Source organism: Astatotilapia calliptera, chromosome 10, assembly GCF_964374335.1.
Source record: "Astatotilapia calliptera chromosome 10, fAstCal68.1, whole genome shotgun sequence".
Lineage (NCBI taxonomy): Eukaryota > Metazoa > Chordata > Actinopteri > Cichliformes > Cichlidae > Astatotilapia > Astatotilapia calliptera.
The window spans coordinates 3522714-3537223 of NC_137431.1; the positions used below are offsets into that span (position 1 = coordinate 3522714).

The 14510-nt window shown below is 39.2% G+C and overlaps 1 long non-coding RNA gene across 1 annotated transcript in view; it reads left to right on the top strand.

Moving 5' to 3' along the window:
* The first annotated feature begins 10432 nt into the window (after window positions 1-10432).
* Window positions 10433-14510, top strand: part of LOC113030718 (uncharacterized) — a 44381-nt gene continuing 40303 nt past the window's right edge. Inside the window, exon 1 of the long non-coding RNA XR_003273638.2 lies at window positions 10433-11009. This is a non-coding gene — a long non-coding RNA (uncharacterized LOC113030718). The remainder of the gene's footprint in view (window positions 11010-14510) is intronic.

Here is a 14510-nt window from a genome sequence, read left to right on the forward strand (position 1 = left end):
TGCTTTAGCAAAAAGGAAAGTTTGAAGCCTAATCTTAAAAGTAGAGTGTGAAATGCACTACACACAGGTACACACACACACAGGTCTTTATCACCAGATTCCACATTTATTTATAGTTTTCCCAGGTTATGACTGAACACAGTCTGACAGCTGTCGGTCCCAGCTGATTTCCCTCTCCCTCCGCTCCTCTCCGTCTCACTATAAAAAGGGAAGGAAACCACCATCAGTCCAAATCGCCATCAGCTGTTCTCACCGGCATCTCCAGCACCGCCCCGTTGAGCTCACTGCACCACTCCTCCCCTGCAGCCGCACCCGGGACCACACCTCCCGCCACATAGAGATAGTGTCTATCTCCCGAATACAAACTGGAAGCTGGTTCCACAGAAGAGGGGCCTGAAAACTGAAGGCTCTGCCTCCCATTCTACTTTTAAATACTCTAGGAACAACAAGTAGGCCTGCAGTGTGAGAGCGAAGTGCTCTAATAGGGTGATATGGTACTACAAGGTCATTAAGATAAGATGGGGCCTGATTATTTAAGACCTTGTATGTGAGGAGCAGGATTTTGAATTCAATTCTGGATTTAACAGGAAGCCAATGAAGGGAAGCCAATACAGGAGAAATCTGCTCTCTCTTTCTAGTCCCTGTCAGGACTCTTGCTGCAGCATTTTGGATGGGTGTCATCTGCATAGCAGTGAAAATGTATGCTATGTCTTCTAATGATGCTGCCTAAGGGAAGCATGTATAATGTAAACAGAATTGGTCCTAGCACTGAACCCTGTGGAACTCCATAATTGACCTTAGTGTGTGAAGAGGACTCTCCATTTACATGCACAAATTGGAGTCTGTTAGCTGTTTGACAACTACTCTTTCAAGGATTTTTGATATGAAAGGAAGGTTGAAGATTGGCCTATAATTAGCTAAGACAGCTGGGTCTAGAGATTTTAGGTACAGGTTTAACTACAGCCAGCTTGAGGGCCTGTGGTACATAGCCGATTATTAGAGATAGGTTGATCATATTTAAGACACGTTGATGGTTTGGAGGAAGTAATTATTGAAGTTAACTCAGAAAGATCAACTGGAGAAAAAGAGTCTAAATGAATATCAGTGGTACTGAAAGCAGCTGTAGATAATATTATTATAATAATATTATAATATTATTGGTAATTTTTTCTTTAATGATTAAAATTTTATTTGTGAAGAAGTTCATGAAGTCATTACTAGTTAACGTTAAAGGGATGGTTGGCTCAACAGAGCTCTGAATGTTTGTCAGCCTGGCTACAGTGCTGAAGAGAAACTATTTCTCCAGGCTAAATGATGATCCTCTAAATTTGTGACATCCATTTCCTCTCCAGCTTACGAGTCATCTGCTTTAGGCTACGTGTTTGAGAATTATACCACGGAGTCAGGTACTTCTGATTTGAGGCCTTAGTTTTCACAGGAGCTACAGTATCCAGAGTCGTATGTAGTGAGGATATAATATCTTGCTAATATATATCGTCTTTTTGGTAGCGTTGTTCTTTTGTTAAATGTTGCGTGTGTGTTTTATTTAATGTTGTATTTCCTGAGATGTTTTTGTGTTTTTCTTTTTGTCGTTGCTTAATTTTGTGTCGTTGTACTTAAAATGACACCGTAGTTTTGACACATTGCTAACCAACAGTAAGGTAAAACAGGCCTGGTATGAATAAAATGTGTTCAAGAATAATGTGTACAAACTATGACTGTAGTTACTTAAATAAATGCACATCAGCGTTCATTAGTGGCAGTTGTTACATGTTTTTTCATGACTGTAATTTGCCACTTGTTAGTCACTGCAGTAAAGCACATTAGTTTTTCCGGTTAATCTCCTGCACTAAGTTTTTAATTGGTGTCTATGAGGTAAGGCTAAAGTGGCAGTGAATCCTTTTCCTTTTTAGAAGCAGCTGCTAAGAAATGAAGTCACAAATGCACAGTGAAGAGGCCGCAGTGAGTACTCCAGATGTTTAACATTCAGCTTCCCATTTAGGCAAAGTCACAATCAGCAAAAAGAGCGTCTTGGCTTCCAGTCGATTAAAAGGGGAAAAAATGAAGATGCTATTAATACATGACGAAACATTTGCTGGATCCCGGGACCATAAATCATTACCTTAAGCCCTTTCGGTCCACGGTGTTCTTCTTTAATTTGTCCCCCTCCCCCCACCAGCTCATGGCCCAGATCACCGAGGAGCTCACTAAGACCATTGTCTTCCTGCCAGCTCACTTAGCATATCTAGTTTTATTTTGAACCCTCTGGCTGTTTGGCAGGAGGAGAGAATAAGCAATGTTAAAGGTATTTATGAGGCTGTCCTTAAAGAACCTTTCTTTATATCAACAGTTTGACTAATGCATATGACAGGGAACTTGATATTGGCAGCAGCTATGAAAAACTTGTCTGCATGACTGATGGTGGGTACGATAGCTGCCAAGCCAACATGTATTAATTATAGTAGCTTTTAAACACACTGATTTTCACTACGTTTGGGAACTACCTAAATGACCGGGCCATTTATAATTACAAGTCTGCAAGAAGCTTATAATTAAGACAAAATCGATATTTTTTTATGATGGCTTATGTGTATAAGCAGAAAACAGATTGTTGGACCATTCTGCAAAGCGAAGGGAGTTTGAGTGTTTGAGTGCAGGCACTTTTTTATGGAAGGTTTTTAGGCTATTCTGGATATATACAAATACCTAATCCTGCTCTGAAGGAGTCTGGATATACTACCCAGGGCACTCTGTAGGTATGAAGAATAAATGAAGGGTGGAGGCAGAAATAAAAGGCTTTTAAACAGCTCAACAGTCTGTTCTTTTTTATTCCTCTTTTTCTTCACACCGGTGAATTATTGCAACATGCATCAGGCCAAGCTGAAGAAAACCTGAAGTTATGAAAAAGAATTCAGCTAGTGAGAAAAGAATAACCGGGACTCTCCAACTTCACTTCGAATTTGGTGATCCAAAAGCAGATCCAGTAACAGGCTATACCCCCATTTCAGCAGGACCCATGGCTGCACAGCTACTGTGGCCTGACACAAGTGCAGTTTCAATAACATTACTAACTGACTAACATTTGTAATCAGACTACCTTTGGCATTGTGTATCAGGACATGCAAAAACCTTATTTGGTTTTTTAGTTTTATTTATATAGTGCCAAATCCTCAAGGCACTCTATATTGTAATGTAAAGACCCTACAATAATACAGCGAAACCCCAATAATCATATGACCCTTTTTGAGCAAGCACTTAGGCAACAGTGGGAAGAAAAAACTCCCTTTTAACAGCAGAACCAGTTTCAGGGAGGGGCAGCCATCTGCTGTCAACTGTTGGGGTGAGGGGGAGGATTTTTTCGACCATCTCTGTGTGGCTGCTATGGTTTCTGATCAAAACATGTCTACAGACAGATGACAATGAGCTCAAGGCGTTGACCTGGCCTCCAAGACACACTCACACCTCGCCAAACATGTCCAATCCTGGGAAGAGCCTGCAACTCTCAGCACGACAAATTATCCCCACCACTAATCTGACATTACGTGCATATGTGTTTAAATGAAAAAAAGTTTCCGTTTGCTTCACTAAGGTCTGACAAAAAGGTTATTAGTAGGCGTAGTTATGTTTTATTCACACCTCTTTCACAGGCCGCAATGTGACTGCTGGAGTGGAGCCCATGTACGTACCTGTGAGCTTTAAATGCATTCCTGTTGTAAATATTTCTAACACATCATTAATAGTATTCCACACATTATCGGAACTGCTAACAGTTACTGTCATAGCACATTTAAATGTGTACTGCGCACACTACTGTATCATAGGTTATATATGAAGATTGTAAAAATTGTATTTTTTATTGATTTGAACATTTTTATAGTGTCTAATATTATTATCCTTTTTTTAAAATCAGGTACTAGCAAGTGGTTATTTTTTGAGGTTGATGTAAAACCACAGAGGTCACTAAAGTAAAAAAAAAAATTACTGCATAGCCCGTGTAATTGTAGATAATGTAACAAAAAATAGCCTAAATTTTCAAGAACCTATAAACGCGCTGCCAAATTTATCCTCAGCACTTAAAACTCTACTTCTGCAAACGCCCCAAAGCATCCTCTACCAATCTCCCTCAGTCAGACCCCACAGAACACCTCCAGGGGTCCCACGCCTCACGGGCATAAGTCCAGCCAGAGCCACTGAATGGAATTTGACTTAGTCAAGGACTCTGAGTCCGACTTAAACCCTTTGTGTTACATCTGTAGTTTGAATTTAAAAAGACTGGCAAATATTTTCACATGGACAGTGTACATGGGATTTCTTGCACTAATGGAAAATTATAGCCAAGCACAAATGAAGTGACTCACACATGTCTGAACCACAGAAAAGAACAAGAGAGAGAGAGAAAATATAGCACATTTATTTGTGAAAAAATAACTTGGTAGACAGGAGGGATGACTCAGAATGACAAAACTGCAGAATAAGAACCTCCAGGTTTACAGGATACATATTTATTTTCATTCTTAGTAGTTATCATAGATAGTACAGTTATCCATCAAACTGTCTATCCCATTACCTGGGCTCTCTCACAGTTACATACAGCACCTTTGCACCAGGCCCTCTGCTCTGGCTTCTGTGACTGTCAGGTTGATGTATGTACCTGTTAGCTGCAGCTAACCATCTGCACTTTTCACGTCTTTTTTCAGTGTTTCCCTGCATCTCTGAAAGACTCTTAACATCTTATTATGTATCTTATTTGTTCTTTGGATGCTAATTAAAGTGTAAATTTACATCAAAATTACAATTTTATTAATTGTTGCGTTAATTAGCTTAGCTTAAAACTTAGCTAGTTTACCGGATGCATTAGCTATGGTTTGCTTAACGATAAAGTTTTATTTTATGGGTAGAATTAATTTGAAAGGTTGATATTGGTGTGTAGAGCAAAGGCCATACATTTCTACAATGAAAAGCAGCATCAAAGCTGCCAGGAAAAATGCTGCATCAGCCAAGAAAGCCTTGGATCCTTCCTCTCCCTCATTTGGAGGAAAACAACAGAGGAAACTACAGGGTGAGTTCAACCAGCTGCTGTTAGCAGTAAAATATCTTTTTAAATAAATACATTTTCATCAGATAACTTTTCTTTCCTTCTATTTGCTGCTATTTTTGACTTGAATTTGTCAAAGATACATTCTGGTCTAATCAAACAAAGGAAATTTGTCTTGACTTTCTGTTTTGTTCTAATCATCTTTGTTGAAGATGTTGAAGATTTTGGCTTCTTTAATTTACTGGGAGACAGGGTTGAGAAGTTCCGGAAAAATGCAAAATATTTTTCATTTGAGTTTTTTGATATCTTTTCTTCCAGTGTTTTTACTTATTCAGGCACACATTCCCTTAAATGTTTGGGATTTTAGTGAATGATTTAAAATATGAATTCCCTGACACCATACTTTCTTTTAGGCCGGAACACCAAACATTATTGTGTATAACTCAGGTGTCCTCGGTCATTTTCAAGAGCCACAAAAATAGAAAGAATAATATATAAATGATTGTAGCCCACGGCTTTCCGCACACTGTTTGAGTGTGTGAGATACTTTAAAAGCTGAATACTGAATAAAGTGAATTGAGGCACTGTACTAAGATACCACACATGACATCCTCTAATCTGCCCTCACTAAATGTCGTTGTTTTCACAGCATGGAGAGCACAGTGATGCATCTCTGCTGTGTCATGGTGCTGAGCTCATCGTTCATGTAAACAAGTAAGTTTTTCATTTTTATTGGCATTTGGATATTTCCCCCTTTCAACCCTGGATTGGCTCAGTAAAAGGACAGAGAAACTTTAAGATATTGCTAATGTGTGTTTGTGAGAAACAAAGGGACAGACTGTGTAGACTGCTCCACACATTCCTTTGACTGTTTATGGATCAGGACTCGCTCTGCGTGTAGTATTTAAACACTTCCCATACAGCAGAGGAGGGCTGTGAGAGGTTTGAACACCTCCAAGCTGCCGTGAAATCTTAACAGTGATTGCGTCACACGTTAAGGATCAAACAAACAGATGCTGTCAGATGTTTCCTGCCCATGTTAGCGCAGGAAATTCAGCATGCTCTACATAAAATGATAATGAGAGAATAAAAATGTTAAGCACACAGTTTAGCTTCACTAAGTCCCAGTAAGGTTGGATCTGAATTATAATAGCATATCTTATATTTTTGTAAATATCTATCCAGCCCACGTGCTTTATGAGCTGTATGAATTTAAATTCCTCCAGAAGCACATGCATGTGAACAGTATTGGGACTATTTATTGCTTTTTCTCATGCAGTTGAAACACTGACTGAATTGTGTGGCTGTTCGTTACCTGTGGAGGGCAGCAGCAGGCTAGAGATATATCTGAGCTACCTCCAGAGTGAAAAGAAGAATAAGAACGGAGAAGGAGAACAAAAATCCCAATGCAGCTCTATACAACTTCAAACTTGGCCCAGCGTTTTTACTATTATTCTAAAATGCTACTATATTATTATTATTTATTTAGAGCTGAAGCTAATCCAGTTTGGGCAGACTCACCATAGGACAATAAGGTTTAACTGTAGGCTATGTATTAATGTCCTGCTCTACATGCTGTTGAAAAGGACTAGCAGAGAGAAGAGCGACCAGCATTTAGTAAGAGGCTGAAAATTCAAAAGCAGCAGAAAATTGTTTTATTTTCATTTTTAACTCCAATATGAAGAAACTGACCCCAGTGACTGCTGGAATAGGCTCTGATCCCCGTGCAACTGTGAATTGGATAAGCAGAAGAAAATGGATGGATGAAGAAACTGGACATTGGTAACATTGGTAGCATCACACAAGTGCTTTCACACGTTCAGTATCTTGCATAAGGATACTTTGGCATGCAGATTGGAGCAGCTAGGGATCAAACCATCAACCTTCCAATTAGTAGATGATCTACTCTACCTCCTGAGCCATGGTCACCTATTTAAACCAACGTCCAATCATATTATTTACTGGCAAGTATATTAAATATCCTTTTATTTGGCACATATAGGAATTTTAGTACTTATGTCAAACACGACTTACCTTAAGTTTGTGTTCAAATTATCCTAATTCTTTCTTTATTGTGGTTAGCATTTAGAGCTGTTTCCAGCTCTAAATTTCCATTAAGAAAAATTGTGGGGCAACAAATAATTTTCAAAGAAGTTTACATCTGTAGGTAACATGGCACAATCCAAAGCCGTTTACTGTGTAAAGGATGGCTAGCTTTGCTCTGTTTGATATTCATTCAGTGTTCGTGACTCACAGCTGTCAGTTTGGTTTCTAGGTGAATGATGATTCTGTCAGCAGAACAATGCTACTGATGTTTGTGAATGAAATTATGCAGAGAAAGCAGTGAAAGTCAAGGCAGGATGAGGTCCAAGAGACAACCCAAAGTGGTTCCACCAAATTGGACAAAAGACCAGAATCTTCCAGACAGTCATCACTGGTCAAAAACACATGAAAAGGCGTTAAACAGAAATTATTTTATATCATTTTTCATAGAAATTCAGTAACCTGTAACAATGTATTTTACATTTTACTCAGAAGATGGTGATAAATAACACATTTTTTTTATTCTTCTGCCTTGTGCTCACAGTTTTAAAAATGACTGTGGTCTAGCACTGATGATAGGAGTTAATTAGCTTGGTCATCATATAGTGCCAAATCACAACAACATCACCCTCAAGGTGCTTCATATTGTAGGGTAAAGATCCAGAAATAATTATCATGAATAAAGTGGTCAATATTTATTATGATGATTAAAAATAAATTTAAAATTTACAAAGTTTCACAAGAAAATATTCTTGGTTTACTAAACCTGTATTAGGTCCTTAATAGTTAGCTCACTTGTCAGCCATATTGGAAGGCTTCCAGCCAGTGTGTATTTGGAATATTGACTAAATGTACTTTGATTTCAGTGGTAACCAAGACATTAAAACTGCATGCACATCAGGGCTGCCACAAACAATTATTTTAATAGTCGACTAATCGTGGCAGCCCTAATGCACATAGAGACAGTTTATGAAAACTTTTTTTTCTCCAAATAAGAAAAATTTAGAATTTAAAAATGTTTTTTTTAGGGGCTGCGTCTCCCTCTCACAAAGTCTCCGTTGTGAACCATTTACTAATAAGCAGCTTTCTTTGCTTTAACAGAAATCTTTTAAAATCCTTCTTCTGCTTTCATTGTCGCCCCGAGAGGACTAAAATGGACTCAAATATAGTGCGATAATATCTGTTTATTTTCACGATCTCTAAATATTTATCATCACACACGCTAACAGGATTTTTTCTGCCTCTTTGTGAAGCGACTGCACATTAGCACAACTGGCCTGCACTTAGTGAAGGCAGTGAGTGTTTTACAGGGTGACAGGGTGACATGTGTCTTCCTGTTCTACCTGGTGATTTTTCTGTTAGCAGCAAAGCTAAAATCTTTTTAGGGTTATATATGTGTATATCTATCTATCTATCTATCTATCTATCTATCTATCTATCTATCTATCTATCTATCTATCTATCTATCTATCTATCTATCTATCTATCTATCTATCTATCTATCTATCTATCTATCTATCTATCTATCTATCTATCTATCTATCTGTATATACATATATATATAAAGAGTCACTGCACCTTGACAAATATATATATATTGTACCAAATCATTTGCATCTGAAAACAAAATCATGGTTATGCAAGCTTCTTCAGAAATGCAAATATATGGAACCTGGGTTTTATGTAAGCATTCAAGTGTCCAATTGAGCAAGCCGTCTCCTTTTATGTGGGGTCCTGTAACCTCATTAAACCTTACTTTGTGATATGAGCACAGATGGGTCTTATAAGTGGATGCATAAAGTAAAGTATGCCTTTCATCACCCAGTCAGTGCTATTCTGCTGATGGAGACTGATGCACAAATATGAAATGTCAACTGGTAAGTGATACGATCCTTTTTTTTAGCGTTTGTTGTTCCATCACTGATGTGTTTGAGTGTATGTGAGAGGCTTTTCACAACTTTCCTTGTTAACTATCCATTATAACAGCTGTATTGCAAACAGCTCATGGAGACTTTTAGTACTTTTTATTGATAAAAGGTGTCCATACGGAGATGGAAGTCTTCAAAACAAAAGTAAATCTATAATATTTGCATTAATGATTTAAACAAACAATGGTAAACTTTCTGTATGCAGTGTTTTTTGTTCATAAGCTATGGGAACTGTGTTCGTTTGAGGGATTGGCAAATAGACTGGGAGGGGGCAGGATGGACCCGTATTAATAGGAACACTTGAATGAATTAGAAGAATAGGTTTTAAACATGCAGGACAGCGACAATACTGGGCACCGACTGGAGGACTGTACCAGCTTGTCTCATTCAAATGATGCAAACCTGCCTGATTGGCGGGATTTAAACGCTTGTTTCAGCACACTGTCCAAGCAAAACCAAGTCCACTCCAGAGTATGTGTGTCTGTTTAACTGCCAGTAATCTGAAAGTAAAAAAACAAAAGCTAACTTCAGCTCCAGCCGTGTCTCATGTCATCTTTGAATTGCTAAAAAAAAAGAAAGAGGGATCCCATTAATGTTTTTTTTTCATTTTGCATGTGTGTGTTGTTTGTGATATTTGCTATTTGGAGTGAACTTTAAACAGCAAATGATGAAATTATGACATACACGTGTAAATAAATTCCCAAATTGACACTCCTTTGTAAACCTGTGTGATTGAATGTGCTTCACTCCAACACTGTGGGCTGTCCAGAAACAGCAGCTTCTTCAGATTAATTCAGAAGAGCACCACGAGTGGATGTTTTAATTTGAGTTATTTGGTCATTTGGAAAGGTCCAGAACAATTTAATACAATTAATCTTGCTGAGTGAAGGCAGTCATTGTTGCCATGTAGCAGCAGTAAGTGTTACCCTGATTGCGGCAGTGGTGTAAGTGTCCACCAGTATTATCTCTGTCAAGTGGCTGTCCAGGTATGGTTATATGATCTTGTGAGGTAAAGCTGCCCCACAGATTTAGGTACACACAGACACAACTAAAAGCTCCACACCCCTTAACGTGTGCACACGCATGCACACACACACACACACACACACACACACACACACACACACACACACACACACACACACACACACGTATGTGTATATATATATATATATATATATATATATATACACACGCCCTGCGTCTGACCTGCGGGTCAAGGTGCAGTGACTCTGAGGTTGTCTAACTGGGCCTCTTGAAACTCTTGCTTTGCATTCCTGCACCCAGTGGAGGGGGGTTGCCACAGACAGGGTTATTACTGGACTGAGAGACTGAAAGAAAGACTGATAGAGAGGGAGAGAAAAGCGACAGAGGGAGGGAGAGAGGGAGGGAGGGAGGGAGAAGGGGGGGTTGAAGGAAGCTGGAAGGTATTATGCACTATTTCCTTGCCTTCCTAGAAGCTCTCACTTGTTCCCTCCCACTCGGCCGGCATTCTGTGGCAAAGTAAAAGAAAACGCTGAAAACTTGAACCTGCTTATACTCGAGCTTCCTCGGCCTTCAAACGAGCTCACTTGTTTTCTTTCCCTACCCTTCCCCGCGTATGTTTCTCGCACTCTTTCTTGCTCCTCGCCTTGTTCGTCTCTCTCCCTCTCTCTCTCTCTCTCTGGGCTGTGTGTAAGAGGATCACTTTGTTTCCGTTGCCTTTTTCCGCGGTGCTGCAGACACACATGGAGCAGAGGATTGGATTTGAGGAGATACTGACGAAGTGCACAGCTGCAATGGTCCCCTCCATCTCCACACCAGGACTAAGCCCCCCCACCGACCCACCCCAGTGTGTGTGTGTGTGTGTGTTTGACTCTCTCCCTCTCTCTGTCGCACTCTCTGCTATCCGGCTCTCCGTGGGGTGGGAGTTGCAATATAGTAACTCAGAAAAATGGAAGTGGATTGGAGACAGACAAGATAGGAAGCTTTCGTTCTTGGGCTCGGACGTCAGGATCTGTGTGGTAAGTGCTTTCCTCTTAGCACTTTTGACAAGTTCTGTCCCTAAGAAGAATCCATCTGCCTGAAATCTCAGGAGCACTCTTCATGGCTCTATTGATTCATTTGTTGCCTGCTTTAACTTCTTTAGTTGGACTTTAAACTCCGTTCCCAAGTATTAACAAAATAAGCCTGATTTTCCTTATATTTCTTGTCAGTCTTAAATTAATTTGGTGACAGGAGAGGCTAGATCTTTGAATTTGTGTCCCAATGATTTTTAATGATTTTTAAAACATTTTTTTATTTTATTTGGTGGGAGGGGGGGCGAGGTGGAGAGATGGGGTGGGGGCAGTTGACTGGGGGAAGGGATTTTGAAGAGGTCAAAGAGAACGGCTCGGACAGAACAATGGTAGTGAAAACTTTACTAGTCATTTAGTTACGCCTCTGTGAAACATGTGTCCGTTTGTAGCCAGGGACCCGTGCTCGACTCCAAGGAGGCTTGCTGTGGAGGCCATTTATTTTAGCTAATTCAATTTATCAGCTGCTCAGTAGCTTCACTTTTTTATGAGTTTGGAATTTTTTAATTTGTTTTTTAAATGGGGTGGAGTGCAGTTGTGAGACACCGCACAGTATTTGAGACACCGTCAGCCTCACCAACCGACAAAACTGTTCATGTCTCGTGTATTTTACACCGTCACTGCTTTTACAGGAACGAAGTGATGAACAAGAGAAAAGAAATGAGACAATGAGCAAATGTTTTGATACAAAATCATAGAGAGAGAGAAAGAGAAGTTCCTAAGTTTGCAGTGGATACGGTGGGCTAAGCTTCGATCCACATTTCATCGGCCTTTGACGAAGCGCTTGAGGAATTCAGATTTTTTGTTGTAGTGCTGTTGAAGGAATAAATAATGCAGGTTACAGGGAAAGTAATACTTTACTGCGAGCCCCCCGAATAACTCCATTGTGTGAAATGTTAGGGGGACCTCACATTTCACATATGTGAGAAGCACTGGACCAACATTTATAATAATTAACATTATTTATATATTTGAGATATGTTATTGCTCAATAATTAGTTGATGATAATAATATATGATAGGACTTAAGATTTAGTTTGAATTAAAAAATCCTCTGAATTGTAATTTAGAAAGAATATTGTTACCTATTTATTTTAAGTAATGTTGTAGCTCATTTAAACTCACAAATGTTGGTGCAGTTAAAAAAAAGCTTCTTGTTTCCTGAATGTAAATCATCAGTTACATGAAATATATCACTAGCATCATTTAAAATTCACATTTTATTTTACTTTAATTTTTTTTGATGTGCAAATATTCTTTAAGGGTCTGACAAACTATGTAAAGTGTCAGTTTAATAAAGTAAGCCTTTTCACTCATTTGCACAGAGAAAGCTGTGGTTTGTGAGAGTCTTGAGAAATTAGCTGAGTTGAGCAAGAAACTCATTTTAGGAAGCTACTGAACTTTAGAGCCGTGATTTATGTGTCTCACCTTGATGGTTCACTGGCAGTTTGGGGTTTTTGACCTCACTCTTTGAGGAAATCAGAACCCGTTTCTCTGACCGCCTCACTCTGTGCCTCCCTCGTTCCCTTTGTTCATTAGACATCTCAGTAACATGGGAATTGAGTGTCTCGACTGGCTGTAATGGGCTTATTTCTCCTGTGAAAGGTAGTTTTTAGAGCCACGTTTTAAAAGCCTCAGATGTGCCTCTTTTAATTTATTTATGGCGTTCTCTGAACACAGTTGAATTTATAGTATGCAGGATGAAGCCTAGCTGCTACCATAGCTCCTTTATGCATGCACACGAGCTGTGCTGCAGGGTCTGGTTCTTTATTTTGATTATGTGGGTCATAGTGTTGTGAAGGAGCACAGAACTGCACATCTTCTTGGAAAAAAAGTCTGTCAGAAAGTTGGATTTCCAGCTTCAGCAGCGTAATATGAGAGTAAATAGAAACTTAAAGTGACTGCTCAGCACTGAGGATGATGCTGTCGATCGGTTTCTTCTTGGTGAATGGCTCTTTACACACTTGCAGCTTTTGCTTTTCTCTCCCAGTGTTAGCTTGAACAAATATTAAAATAATGTAAAAATTCCAGCTGTGCTCAGAAATATTTTTTGACCCTTTTTAGGAGGTAATGGCAGAATTTTTGGATTAAAATTACTTTTTTTCTTTTTTTACAAATTATAAAATGCACTTATTAAATAATAAAGTAAAAATCTGATTTGTAAAAATGACAAAAAACTTTACTTGAGTTTCTCAGCTCCCAGAATTCAGTGCTAGTGAAGAAGACTGCAGTTGTCTTCTATGACTATTAATCAGTTGGTACGGTGCAGTTCATCGTCTAATCGGAAACCCTCTCTACTCCTCTCTGGGATGCATTTGTGTATGTTTTCCAGTAGTATGTCTGCTGGCAATCTCCACTGCTGTTTTTTAAGCCAAGTAACGACATGTCGTCAGATAACCTCCCTGACCTCCCCGGGCCAATTTTAGCCTCTCCTGCAAGCCTGTTCTAGTTATAAATTAGCCTGGTTCTTGTGCGCAGGCAGTGAAAAGGAAAAGCTCAGTTAGCAGCAGTGATTTATTAGCTGTTAGGCTTCCACTGTCATGTGACTGACAGAGGTGTCATTCAGGATGAAAACAGAAACCCAGAACGCAGGCGGGATCCGACTGGTTCAGGAAATAGGAGGTGGTTTCCTTTTCTGCCACTCAACCAGGAGAGAAGTTGCATGATTTACATTTGAGTATTCCTGCCAAGTAGTGTTTGAGTCATTCTCAGAGCCTGTTAGTGCCACACTGTACTATTTACTATGATTTTCAAGGGTTTTAAGGTAATTGTCTGCGACGTTCCTAAGTTGTTTGTTTGTTAAAATCCATAAGATGAGAGACAAACAGGAAATAAATATGAAATACTAAAATCTTTCTAAAACTTAAGTCTTTCCACTCAGCATCCACCTTGAATTGTCAGAGGGCATTTAGCTAAATGAACTTTCATTAAGAACTGCATTCGTTGAATCCTTAGATCAAACACTTACTTATAAGGGTTTAAAAGCTTTAAACAAGCCCTTCCACCCACGTCTTCCACCCTGTTTGCTGTTGTGCATTTTCCCACTGACTTCATCTCAGCTATGCCACGTCTCCCTTATGTTTCAGATAAATATGTTTGTACCTCATCATAATGCAACCTGTGCGAACCTGTGTGCTGGTAATCATCTATGTGATGTTGCCTGAAAACCGTGTTTTATTGCTCACTGCTGCTCACCTGGCTCCTTCTCTTTCCAAACACAGCACCTTGCATGTGCTTCACTCTATGACTCGTGTGGCAGCTGTATACATACTGTGCTATATGCTCTATACGTGGTCAGGCTCATCTAAAAATCGATTACTTCTGTAAATCGAGTTTTGCTTACTCCGATTACGGCCTTAATGCAAGTAAGATAATTTTGTTAAGATGTTTGTATGACAGTCCCAATAATGTGAGTATTGTCTTACTCGGGTTATGATCAAATTACTAGAG